Source organism: Solanum tuberosum, unplaced genomic scaffold, assembly GCF_000226075.1.
Source record: "Solanum tuberosum cultivar DM 1-3 516 R44 unplaced genomic scaffold, SolTub_3.0 scf00081, whole genome shotgun sequence".
NCBI lineage: Eukaryota > Viridiplantae > Streptophyta > Magnoliopsida > Solanales > Solanaceae > Solanum > Solanum tuberosum.
The window spans coordinates 1516478-1527004 of NW_006239008.1; positions in this window are offsets into that span (position 1 = coordinate 1516478).

Here is a 10527-nt window from a genome sequence, read left to right on the forward strand (position 1 = left end):
AGCTACACTTTAAAAGTGTACCCAAAAATATTTTTGGCAACAGTTTATAAGTGTTGTCTAGATTTAGTGTGGCCTTAGGACTAAAATGGTGTAGTGTCCCTTTATGTCAAAAAATTCTTTCACAATATATTGATGTGTATCTTAAAGATATCTGGATCATAATCAATCATTTTTCATAATCATGTATAATTTCATGAAAACATCATTCATTGATTCATAATTTTTCTTCAAATGCATGCAAATTAGGATTCATAGTCAAAATCATAATCAATTCTGAGTTCATGTGATTTCAATTGAAAAACATGTAATTGAGTTAAAACAATAATAATAATATCAAATTCAAGCAATTGAATCAACATAAATAGAACGCATGAGAATTCAATGAAAACCTAATCAATTGGATTGAATTGAATTGGAAAATTGAAGAATCTTTGGAGACTCAATAGGTGAATGGAACCAATTGGTGAACTCCCTAAATACCTTGATCTTGAAGCCCTAAACAATGATGAAGAAAGGAGACTTAAACTTGAAGAACCCTAGCTTCTTCTTCCTTGATCTAGAGAGAGGATTTTAGAGAGAACCTTTGAGAGAATTTAGGAAATTTCTAAAGGTGAAGGGTAATTATAGGGATTAGAATGAGGGTAAAAACGGTGTGGTGTAGGCATTAGATGTAGAGGAAAAGACCTAAATACCATTTATAAATAACTGTTGGACAACCCTATGGTTATGACCTGCGGTCCGTTGGAATTTATACGATCCGTCCTGGTCAACCGTGAAACCAAATTTAGAAATCCAAATATTCAATCATTTCCCAAGAGACCTTTCTATGGTCCGTAAACCTCATACAATTTTCACTATATCTAGGACCTTTCTACGGAACCATGACGATCCATCAAACTTTTCGTAAGTCTGAGGTCCTCAATCAAATCTCTGAATCAAACCTATGAGTGTCATCTACGACTCGTCAACCATCTACGGTTCGTCCTGTCAAGTCGTAGGTCCCATCTTCAGAAACTAAATTTTCCAAAACTCAACTCTAAGTTTACAGATCCCTTCATACGTCCCATATGACTTCCTATGGTTTGTAGGTTGAACTCGTAGAAATGTGCTTCAGTAAAAATTTTCTGCATTTTCTTTCCTTTTTGACTTTTAAACTTTTGAGGTGTTACAATATCTCCCTCTTGGGAATATTCATCCTCAAATGGAACTCAAGCTAGCATGAATAAAGTAGGAGAGAAACTAACAACCCAACATGAATGGAGTTTTTATCAAAATTCACATAAAAAGTGGCGAATCACTCCAAACTACATCATAACATTAAAATTCAAGTTTTCATGAATCATGCATACATATGGAAACATGAGAATGACTAAAACACATGAATCCGAAACAATGAACCATGAGGAGCTAATACCTCAAGCTAGAATAGGGGTGGAGGGAAAGAGATAAGGATACCGGGACATCATATCATCTTCGGCCTCTCAAGTAGCACCTTCAACTAATTGATTCCTCCCAAGAACCTTCATGGAAGAAACTTCTTTGTTTCTCAACTTCCGAACTTGCTGGTCTAAAATCTCAACCAAAAACTCTTCATAAGAAAGATTCTCTTTAATTCCCAAACCTTCCAAATGTAGAATGGACGTTGGATCTCTAACACACTTTTTCAACTAGGAGACATGGAATACAGTGTGTACCGATACTAAATCATTAGGCAACTTAGGTTCATGAGAAACCTTGCCAATACGCCTCAAAATATGATATTTTCCCACATATCGGGGACTAGGCTTCCCTTTGTTTCCAAATTTCATGACAACCTTCATGGGTGAAATTTTTAAGTAGACCCAATCATCAACATCAAATTCTAGTTCTCTTCTTCTAACATCGGGACACGACTTTTGTCAACTTTGAGCCATTTTCAACCTTTCATAAATAAGTCAATCCTTTTCCATAGCCTCATGCACCAACTCGGGCCCTACAACAATAGTTACCAATCAAGTATTTCCATGGCTTCTTTTGAACCATTTTATGGTAGGAGGTGTAGATCTCCGGTTGGTTGGTTAGCATTACGGGAAATTTCTCTAATTGGTCCCGAACTAGTTTATGAGGCCATTGAGAAAGTCTGACTCATTAGAGAGAGGTTGAGGACGGCCCAAAGTCAGCAAAAGTCTTATGCCGATGTTAGATGGAGGGATCTAAAATTTGAAGTTAATAATTGGGTCTATTTGAAAATCTCACCTATGAAGGGTTTGATGAGGTTTGGCAAGAAAGGGAAACTTATTCCCCGTTATGTAGGCCCATATCAAATCTTGAAACGTTTTGGTAAAGTTTCCTATGAGTTAGACTTGCCGAATGAGTTAGCTCCGATTCACCCGGTATTTCATGTTTCTATGCTCAAGAAGTGTATTGGTGATCTGGTATCTATCATTCCTTTAGAAGGTTTGGGATTTGATGAGAGTCTTTCTTATGAAGAGATTCCGATAGAGATCTTAGACCGACAAGTCAAAAGGTTGAGCAAGAAAGATATAGCTTACGTAAAGGTGTTATGGAGGAATCACTTAGGTGAGGGTGATACATAGGAGGCTGAAGCCGATATGAAGTCCCGCTATCCTCATCTTTTTCCTTCTACTTCTATCCAAGCTTGAGGTAAGTAGTTTCTCGTGAGTTTGGTGTTTTGGGAGTCATGTGTTCTATATGTGTTCTTTATGACTTCCTTATGATATGCATGTTCTAGTGGGAATTCATGTTTTAGTATAAATTGAGTTTTCATGATTTATGTGTTCCTCATGATGTGTGCATTTTAGTATGATGATTGCATATTTGACTTCATGAGATGATTTCATGAACATGCTTAATTATGCTTCTGATGAAATGTCATAATGGCTCCATAATGTTGTGTTGAGTTTGGTTTTAGTTGGAGAAGGTAGTTCCTCCTATGATTATATGAAATGCTGAATTTTGTGCATAATGGGTTGTGGATGTAGCTCCTACTTCCTTGTGTTTCATTGATTATGTCTTGATAAGGAGTTGATGTTTCCTCCTTTGAGTTGTGCATTATTTTGTTATTGCATGCATGATAGGCTGCTAGTCTTGAGTCTTTACTTCTGTAAGATGTCTAAATCGTCATTCGAGGATGAATATTCCCAAGGGGGAGATAATGTAACACTCCGAAAAATAGTAGGTTAAACTAGAGCCTAAACGTAAGGGTTAAAAATAAAAAATGACTCCCCATAGATTAGTAGACCATCTAGACTTGCAATGGTGGCTATAAGAGTCAAGGCGAAAGGGAAAATGCCAAGGCAAAGGGGCTAAGCCAAGGCCAAAGGCCAAGGCTGCCTCAAGCTTGGAGCACACTGCCCCAACTTCACGGCCATCACCACGGCTAGTGGTCTTGAACACGGCTCATGGGAGGCCTCGTGGAGTTGCCTTGGCCATTGAGAAGTAGACACCAAGTGGCCTAGCTACTGCCTCAAGGTCCACGAGAAGGACCACGACCAGTGGTATAGACCACGGCTCATGGAACCCCTCGTGAAGATGCCTTGGGAAAGTTAGCTTAAGTCCCCAAGTAGCATAGCTACTACCTCAAGGATCACGAGAGGGACCACGACTCATGGTCTTGACCACGGCTCGTGGAGCCCCTCGTGGGATTGCCTTAGGCTTGTGAGCTTGTGGCACCAAGTGCCTAGCTACTGCTCCAACTTCACGAGTGGGACCATGAATCGTGGTCCTCACCACAGTTCATGAAGGTGGCTCGTGACACCTGGGCGTGGTCATTTAATGAAGGTTAGTTAAGTCTTTTCCTTTTTAAGTCCAATTAAAGTGGGGTCGTTTTTGGTATTTTTGGGGGGTACTATATAAGTTGTTTTTAAGTCAAAATTCCCTAAACTATGTCATTTTTCTCAAACACCCAAATCAAATTAAAAGTTCATCTTCCTCACAATATTTCTCTCTCTAAAACTCAAAGAAGAAGAAGAGTAGAATTGGAGCTAGGGTTTGGTGATTTCAAGGCTTTTCCCTCAAATTCTTTGAAGATTCTTAATCAAGGTATGGTGGCTTTTCATCTATGGGTTGCTTTCACCCATAGAGTCCCTTCAAAACTTGATTTCAAACCTTTCAATTTCCCCAAAAGGTAGGGTTTCAATCTAAGTCACGGGTTCTCTTTCAAAACATCTTCAATGATTGATTTATAATGGGTTATGATTGAATTGATGATTTATTGTTGATTTATGATGAAATCCTCCCAAGAACACATGAATCCTCCATATTACTAAATTGTGATTTCATGATGTGGGTTGATTGATTATAGAAGCATGTTAATTGATTATGTCTATATTTATTGAGTTTATTGAATCATGATATTATCTAAGGTGGTAATTCTAGATGTTTGGATTGAATGTGATTCATGGTCCTTGAAGGGCAAACTATAAGGGTTTATACATGTTTATGTGAATTGTGTATAAGCTTATGATTCACTTAGAGAGTGAAGATTATATGCTTATGGTGTAATTGTGGTATTGTTGAAAGATCATTCTCCCCATACCCTTACACATGACTATGCATGAAATGTCTATGACTATGATAATGTTGTTGTGTTGATTGAAAGGCTATTCTCATGAACAAACTACAAACATGAAGTGAAAGATTTACTCACATGTTAATGATGATTCTAAGGTTGAAAGTCCATTCTCAACTAGTGAATCTATGAGCTATTTTATGAGTTGTGTTATGTGGAGGGTAAGATACTCCTTCATGCATGTAAATTCAATTCAAGACTAAACATATAATTTTGGGAAGTAATGCTTAGCACCGAGTGGATATGGAATATGAGGTAGAGGCCTTCCCGTAAATTCAAAAGGCCAGGTCATCTAATGTAAACTCATGAGATGGAAGCTCCCCGGTTAATACAATAGGTTTGGGGTTTCTAGAAGCAATCTCTCTATCCCATAACTATGTGCCCACATAGGCCTTTAGCTAGTGGATCCACCTAAAAGATAATATATTTAGCTCTACCTTAGGCAAGTAGGACATCTCTTTTCGGTGTGGGACATGACACCGGATTCCATGTAGCTCACATGGTCTATGTCGGTTAAGGCTATTTCCCTACATGGAAAGAATATGAACTATGATATGAACATGAACATGAACTATACCTATGACTTCTCAATGAGATTTAGTTAGTGTGAGTGGGGGTATGGGACTTCACTTATACATTACACAAGTAGACTTTGAAAGGGGTTATGGTGTGGTTTCCTTATGCTATGAAGATATATGAATTTATGTATGTATGATATGAAGATACATTGCACAAGTATGGATTAAGGTTGCTTATGATTTGGGTTGACTTATGTATTTACACTAATGTGAATAATGACTCTTAAAGTTGGTAAAATGCATGGTTTCAACTAAATTGTCCCTTTTAGCATGTTTTAAGTATTTTCTTGCATGACTTCCATACTTGGTGCAATTTTGTGTTAACCCATATTTTCCTACATTTTTCTATAAGTGTAGGGCCCGGTTGTTGAGGTGTGCTTCCTTCTTGATCGAAAGCATGGATTGACTATTCTCCACGCTTTCGGTGAGTCCTCATGGTTCAAGGACGAAAGTTGTCATTTTTAGTTTCCTCTTACATTCTCTTTTGAGACTATGTTGTAAAGGGTTGTGACCCTTATTGATATTCAATTGTATTAGATGGTTTAATGAGACATTGTCTAGACTTCTATTTTGATTATATGAAAAGACTTCGATTGTAAAAAGTTTTAATTCCACATCATTTCTATTACTTATGTTTATGATATACTACGGGCTTGTATGAGACCCCCTTCGGGGTCGAGTATGCCGTGTTACATCTAGGGGGTACCCCTGGGTCGTGACAAACTTGGTATTAGAGCACAAGATTTAGAATGATTCTAGGATAATGTCTCATAAACCACGTCTAGTAGAGTCTTGTTCATGAGTGTGAAGCGTGCCACATTTATGAATGAGAGGCAATAGGATGTTTAGCATTTTTCACTTCTTTCATTACTCTTTAGTCGTGCCTTAGAGTTTTAACTCTATGAAGTCCTTTTACTAAACCTTCTCTTGTGTTTATAGGATATGAATACAAGAAGGGTGAACACAAGAAGGATGGAAGATGAGAATGTGGATGAGGGAGTTCCTCCCCATGGTTCCCAAGGTCCTCAAGTTCTTCAAGCTCCTATTGATGCGGGGGCTATAAAAAATACGGAAATAAGATCGGCTCTCCAAGTATTGACCCAAGCTATGATGACTCAAGCCCAAGCCGTGACAAGTCAAGCCCAAGCCATGACGGCCCAAACAAACTAATAGGGACGTTGTTGCTCCGGCTAATGCAAATGTGAATTCGGCCGCTTCAAGGATTAGGGATTTTGCTAGGATTGAATCCCTCCCCCCCCCCCCGAGTTTCATGGTTCCAAAGGGGGACATGATCCTCATGAGTTTGTGGAAGAGGTTTGCAAGATACTTGACATTATGGGAGTAACTTTGGTAGAGAAAGCGAAACTAGCCGCCTTTCAATTAAAGAGTGTTGCTCAAGTTTGGTATAAACAATGGAAAGACAATTTCATAGGTGACACTTTCAGGAAAACCCAATCATCAATTTGGAACTCCAAGTCCCTTCTCCTTACATTTACATAGGACTTCTGGTGACTCTGAGCTGTCTTAAGTCTCTCTCTAATGAGCTGAACTTTTTCCATGACATCATGAATCGAATCTGGTCCTATCAAGGCTGCTTCACCTACTTCAAACCAACCAATTGGAGATCTACATATATGCCCATACAATGCCTTATAAGGAGCCATCTGAATACTGGATTGATAACTATTATTGTAGGCGAACTCTATAAGAGGAAGGTGATCATCCCAACTACCCTTGAAATCAATCACACAAGCTCTTAACATGTCCTTTAAGGTCTGAATGGTACGCTCTTCCTGACCATCCGTATATGGATGAAAGATGTGCTAAGATTAACCTGAGTACCAAGACCTTTACTGAAATGAACTTCTAAAAATAGAGAGGTAAACTGAGGACCTTTATCTGAGATGATAGACAAAGGAACACCATGCAACCTAACTATCTCATTAATGTAAAGCTTGACGTAGTCCTCCGCCGAATCTGTAGTCTTGACAACCATAAACTGTGCAGACTTAGTAACTCTATAAACTATCACCCAAATGAAGTCATGTTGTCTGCGAGTACGAGGTAAACCTGTGATGAAGTCCATGTTGATAAGTTCCCACTTCCAAGTAGGAATGTTGATCTGTTGAGTCATACCTCCTGGTTTCTGATGTTGTACATTCATTTGCTTGCAATTAGGGTACTTAGCCACAAAATCCGCTATATGCCTTTTCATACCATTCCACTAAAAGACTTCCCGCAGATCACGATACATCTTAGTGGTGCCTGGATTAATAGAATACCTAGAGTTATGGGCTGCTGCAAGAATCTATTGTCTCAACTCACCCACCTTAGGAACACATAATCAACCCTGATAGCGGAGCACACCATCTCCCTCTTGGGAGAAAACCTCAACTCACTGCTGATGAACTGCACTCTTTAGTTGAAGCAATATCGGATCACTGTCTTGCTTTTCCTTAATCTCCGCTACCAATGAAGATTCTGACTCATTCTGAAGTGTTACACCACTATCTGATATGCTCATAAGGAGAACTCCAAAGCAAGCAAGCTTGTGAACATCCTTTGCTAGTTTTTTTCTTTCTTCCTCAAATGTGCTACACTACCCATAGATAGTCTGCTAAGAGCATCTGCTACTACATTGACCTTACCAGGATGGTAAAGCACACTCATATCATAATCCTTGAGGAACTCTAGCTATCTCATCTGGCGAAGATTCAACTCTTTTTGGGTGAAAACATATTGAGGGCTTTTATGGTCTGTGAACACTTCTACGTGAACAACATACAAATAATGTCTCCAAATCTTAAGTGCAAACACCACTGTTACAAGCTCGAGGTCATGAGTCGAGTAATTCTTCTCATGCACCTTAAGCTGTCTAGAAGCATAAGTTATAACCTTACCTCGCTGCATTAACACACAACCTAGGCCGACTCTGGATGCATTGCAATAAATCACATGACTGTCTGAACTCTCTGGTAGAGTTAAAACAGGAGATGTAATCAACCTAGCTTTCAGTTCTTAGAAGCTCTTCTCGAAATCATCTGACCACTGAAACTTAACCTTTTTCTGAGTCAACTTAGTCAATAGAGAAGCTATGGATGAAAATTGTTCCACGAACCTTCTGTAATAGCCAGCCAAGCCCAAGAAACTTCTGATATCTGTAGGAGATGTTGGTCTAGGCCATTTTTTCACTACTTCTATTATCTGAGAATCCACTCGGATCCCTTCGCTAGACACAATATGCCCAAGGAAAGCAACATATTGCAACCAAAACTCACATTTGCTAAACTTAGCGAATAACTGGCGATCTTTGAGAGTTTGCACGACAACTCTCATATGAGTCTTATTTCTTTCTCATTCCTAGAGTAAATGAGATTATCATCAATAAAGACGACAAAGAACAAGTCCAAATACTGCTTGAACACTCTGTTCATCAAATCCATGAAAGTTGCAGGAGCATTGGTTAGTCCAAATGACATAACTACAAATTCATAATTACCATATTGATTTCTAAAGGCTCTGTCACTATCTCTGACTTTAAGATAATGATAACCTAATCTGAGGTCTATCTTTGAAAAATGACTAGCACCCTGAAGTTGGTCAAACAAGTCATCAATCCTGGGGATATGGTACTTATTCTTGATTGTGACTTTGTTCAACTGCCTATAGTCAATGCACATTTTTAGTGAACTATCTTTCTTTTTCACGAACAACACTGGTGGACCCCATGGGGAAATACTAGGTCTAATGAAGCCCTTATCTAGGAGGTCTTTCAACTGCTGTTTCAATTCCTTATGCTCAGCTGGAGCCATTTTGTAAGGAGGAATAAAAATAAGCTGGGAATCTGGAAGTAGATCAATTCCAAAGTCAATTTTCCTTTCGGGAGGAACTCCGGGAATATCTTTTGGAAACACTTTTGGGAACTCTTTAACTACTGGAACTTACTCAAGAGTTGGGATTTCGGAGCTTGAATCCTTAACCCGAACTAAATGATAGAGATAACCCTTAGAGATAATCTTTCTAACCTTAAGGTAAGAAATGAATTCGATCCATAGGCGCTAAGCTACTACCCTTTCATTCTAAGATTGGTTCGTCTGGAAACTGAAAACGAATGATCCTAGTTTTACAATCGACTGAGGCATAAAAGGAATGTAACCAATCCATGCCTCGAATGATATCAAAGTCTACCATTTCTAACTCTACAAGATCTACTGAGGTGACTTTCTGGGAGACCATGATAGGGCAATTCCTGTATGACCATCTAGCTATAACTGGGTTAGCGACTTGGGTAGAGACTGAGAAGGGTTCTGAGAGAGTTTCTGGACTAACATTGAAGTTTAGTGCTATATGAGGAGTCACAATGAAAAGAGTAGCCCCTGGATCTAACAAAACATAAACATCTAAGTTAAAGACTCGTAATGTACTAGTGACCGCATAAGGAGAATCTTCCTGGTCCTGGCGAGCCTGAAGAGAATACAACCTATTTTGGCGCTGACCGCCACCTGTACCAGATGAGTTACCCTACTGAGTCGGGTGACCTGCTGGTACTGCTGAAGTTTTAGACTGAGCCCTACCATTATTGCCTCCTTGACCCAGTTTAGAAGAAGGACAATATCTCAACATGTGACCAGACTGACCATACCCTAAACATCCTTCCTTTCTTGAAAGACACTCACTTGGATGGTTCTTACTACACTCTGGAAAAGTTGGGTAGGTTCTGGTGCCTAAACTACTCCCCTGAAAGCTAAGGAAAAACTAGAGAAAATTGTCTCCATGTTGTTTAATTCAAAGATAGATAAAAATATATGATCCAAGATACTAAACTAAATGTTCAAAAATGTATTTTTTGTCTCCGAAAATAAGCTATGAAAGCTCATGCGGCGAAGTAAGTCGGGCTCGCCAAACCACTCGGTGAGCCGCCCTTTGGTCTCTTCCATCCACCTTCTGCCTTGGCATTCAACATCCTTAAGGTCTGTAACTTTGGGTGATCTATCACTGCATCGCAGAACTACTCGGAGATCCACCGACTGCTACTTTTCATCGCCAACTTGGTTCTTCCCTTCAGGGCTTGGCACACTGGAACTTTAGGCGGTTTGATGAGCAACTCGGCGACACGCCAAGTGCTCTTGGCGATCCTTAGGCTCTCCCATCTTTATTTCTTCAGCTTGTTTTGTTCCTTTTTGTTTGTTAGTGTCCCTTCTTTGTTCCTTAATCCATATTCCTGAGAATAAAGGATTAATCATCAGTTATTGGCACAAACTAAGCATTTTTGGACACTAAATCTACATAAACAAAGCCCAAAATGAGTCAAAATCTCGGACTGATCAACATCCCCAACTTAAACTTTTGCTTGTTCTCAAGTAAAACTCAAGTTCAACA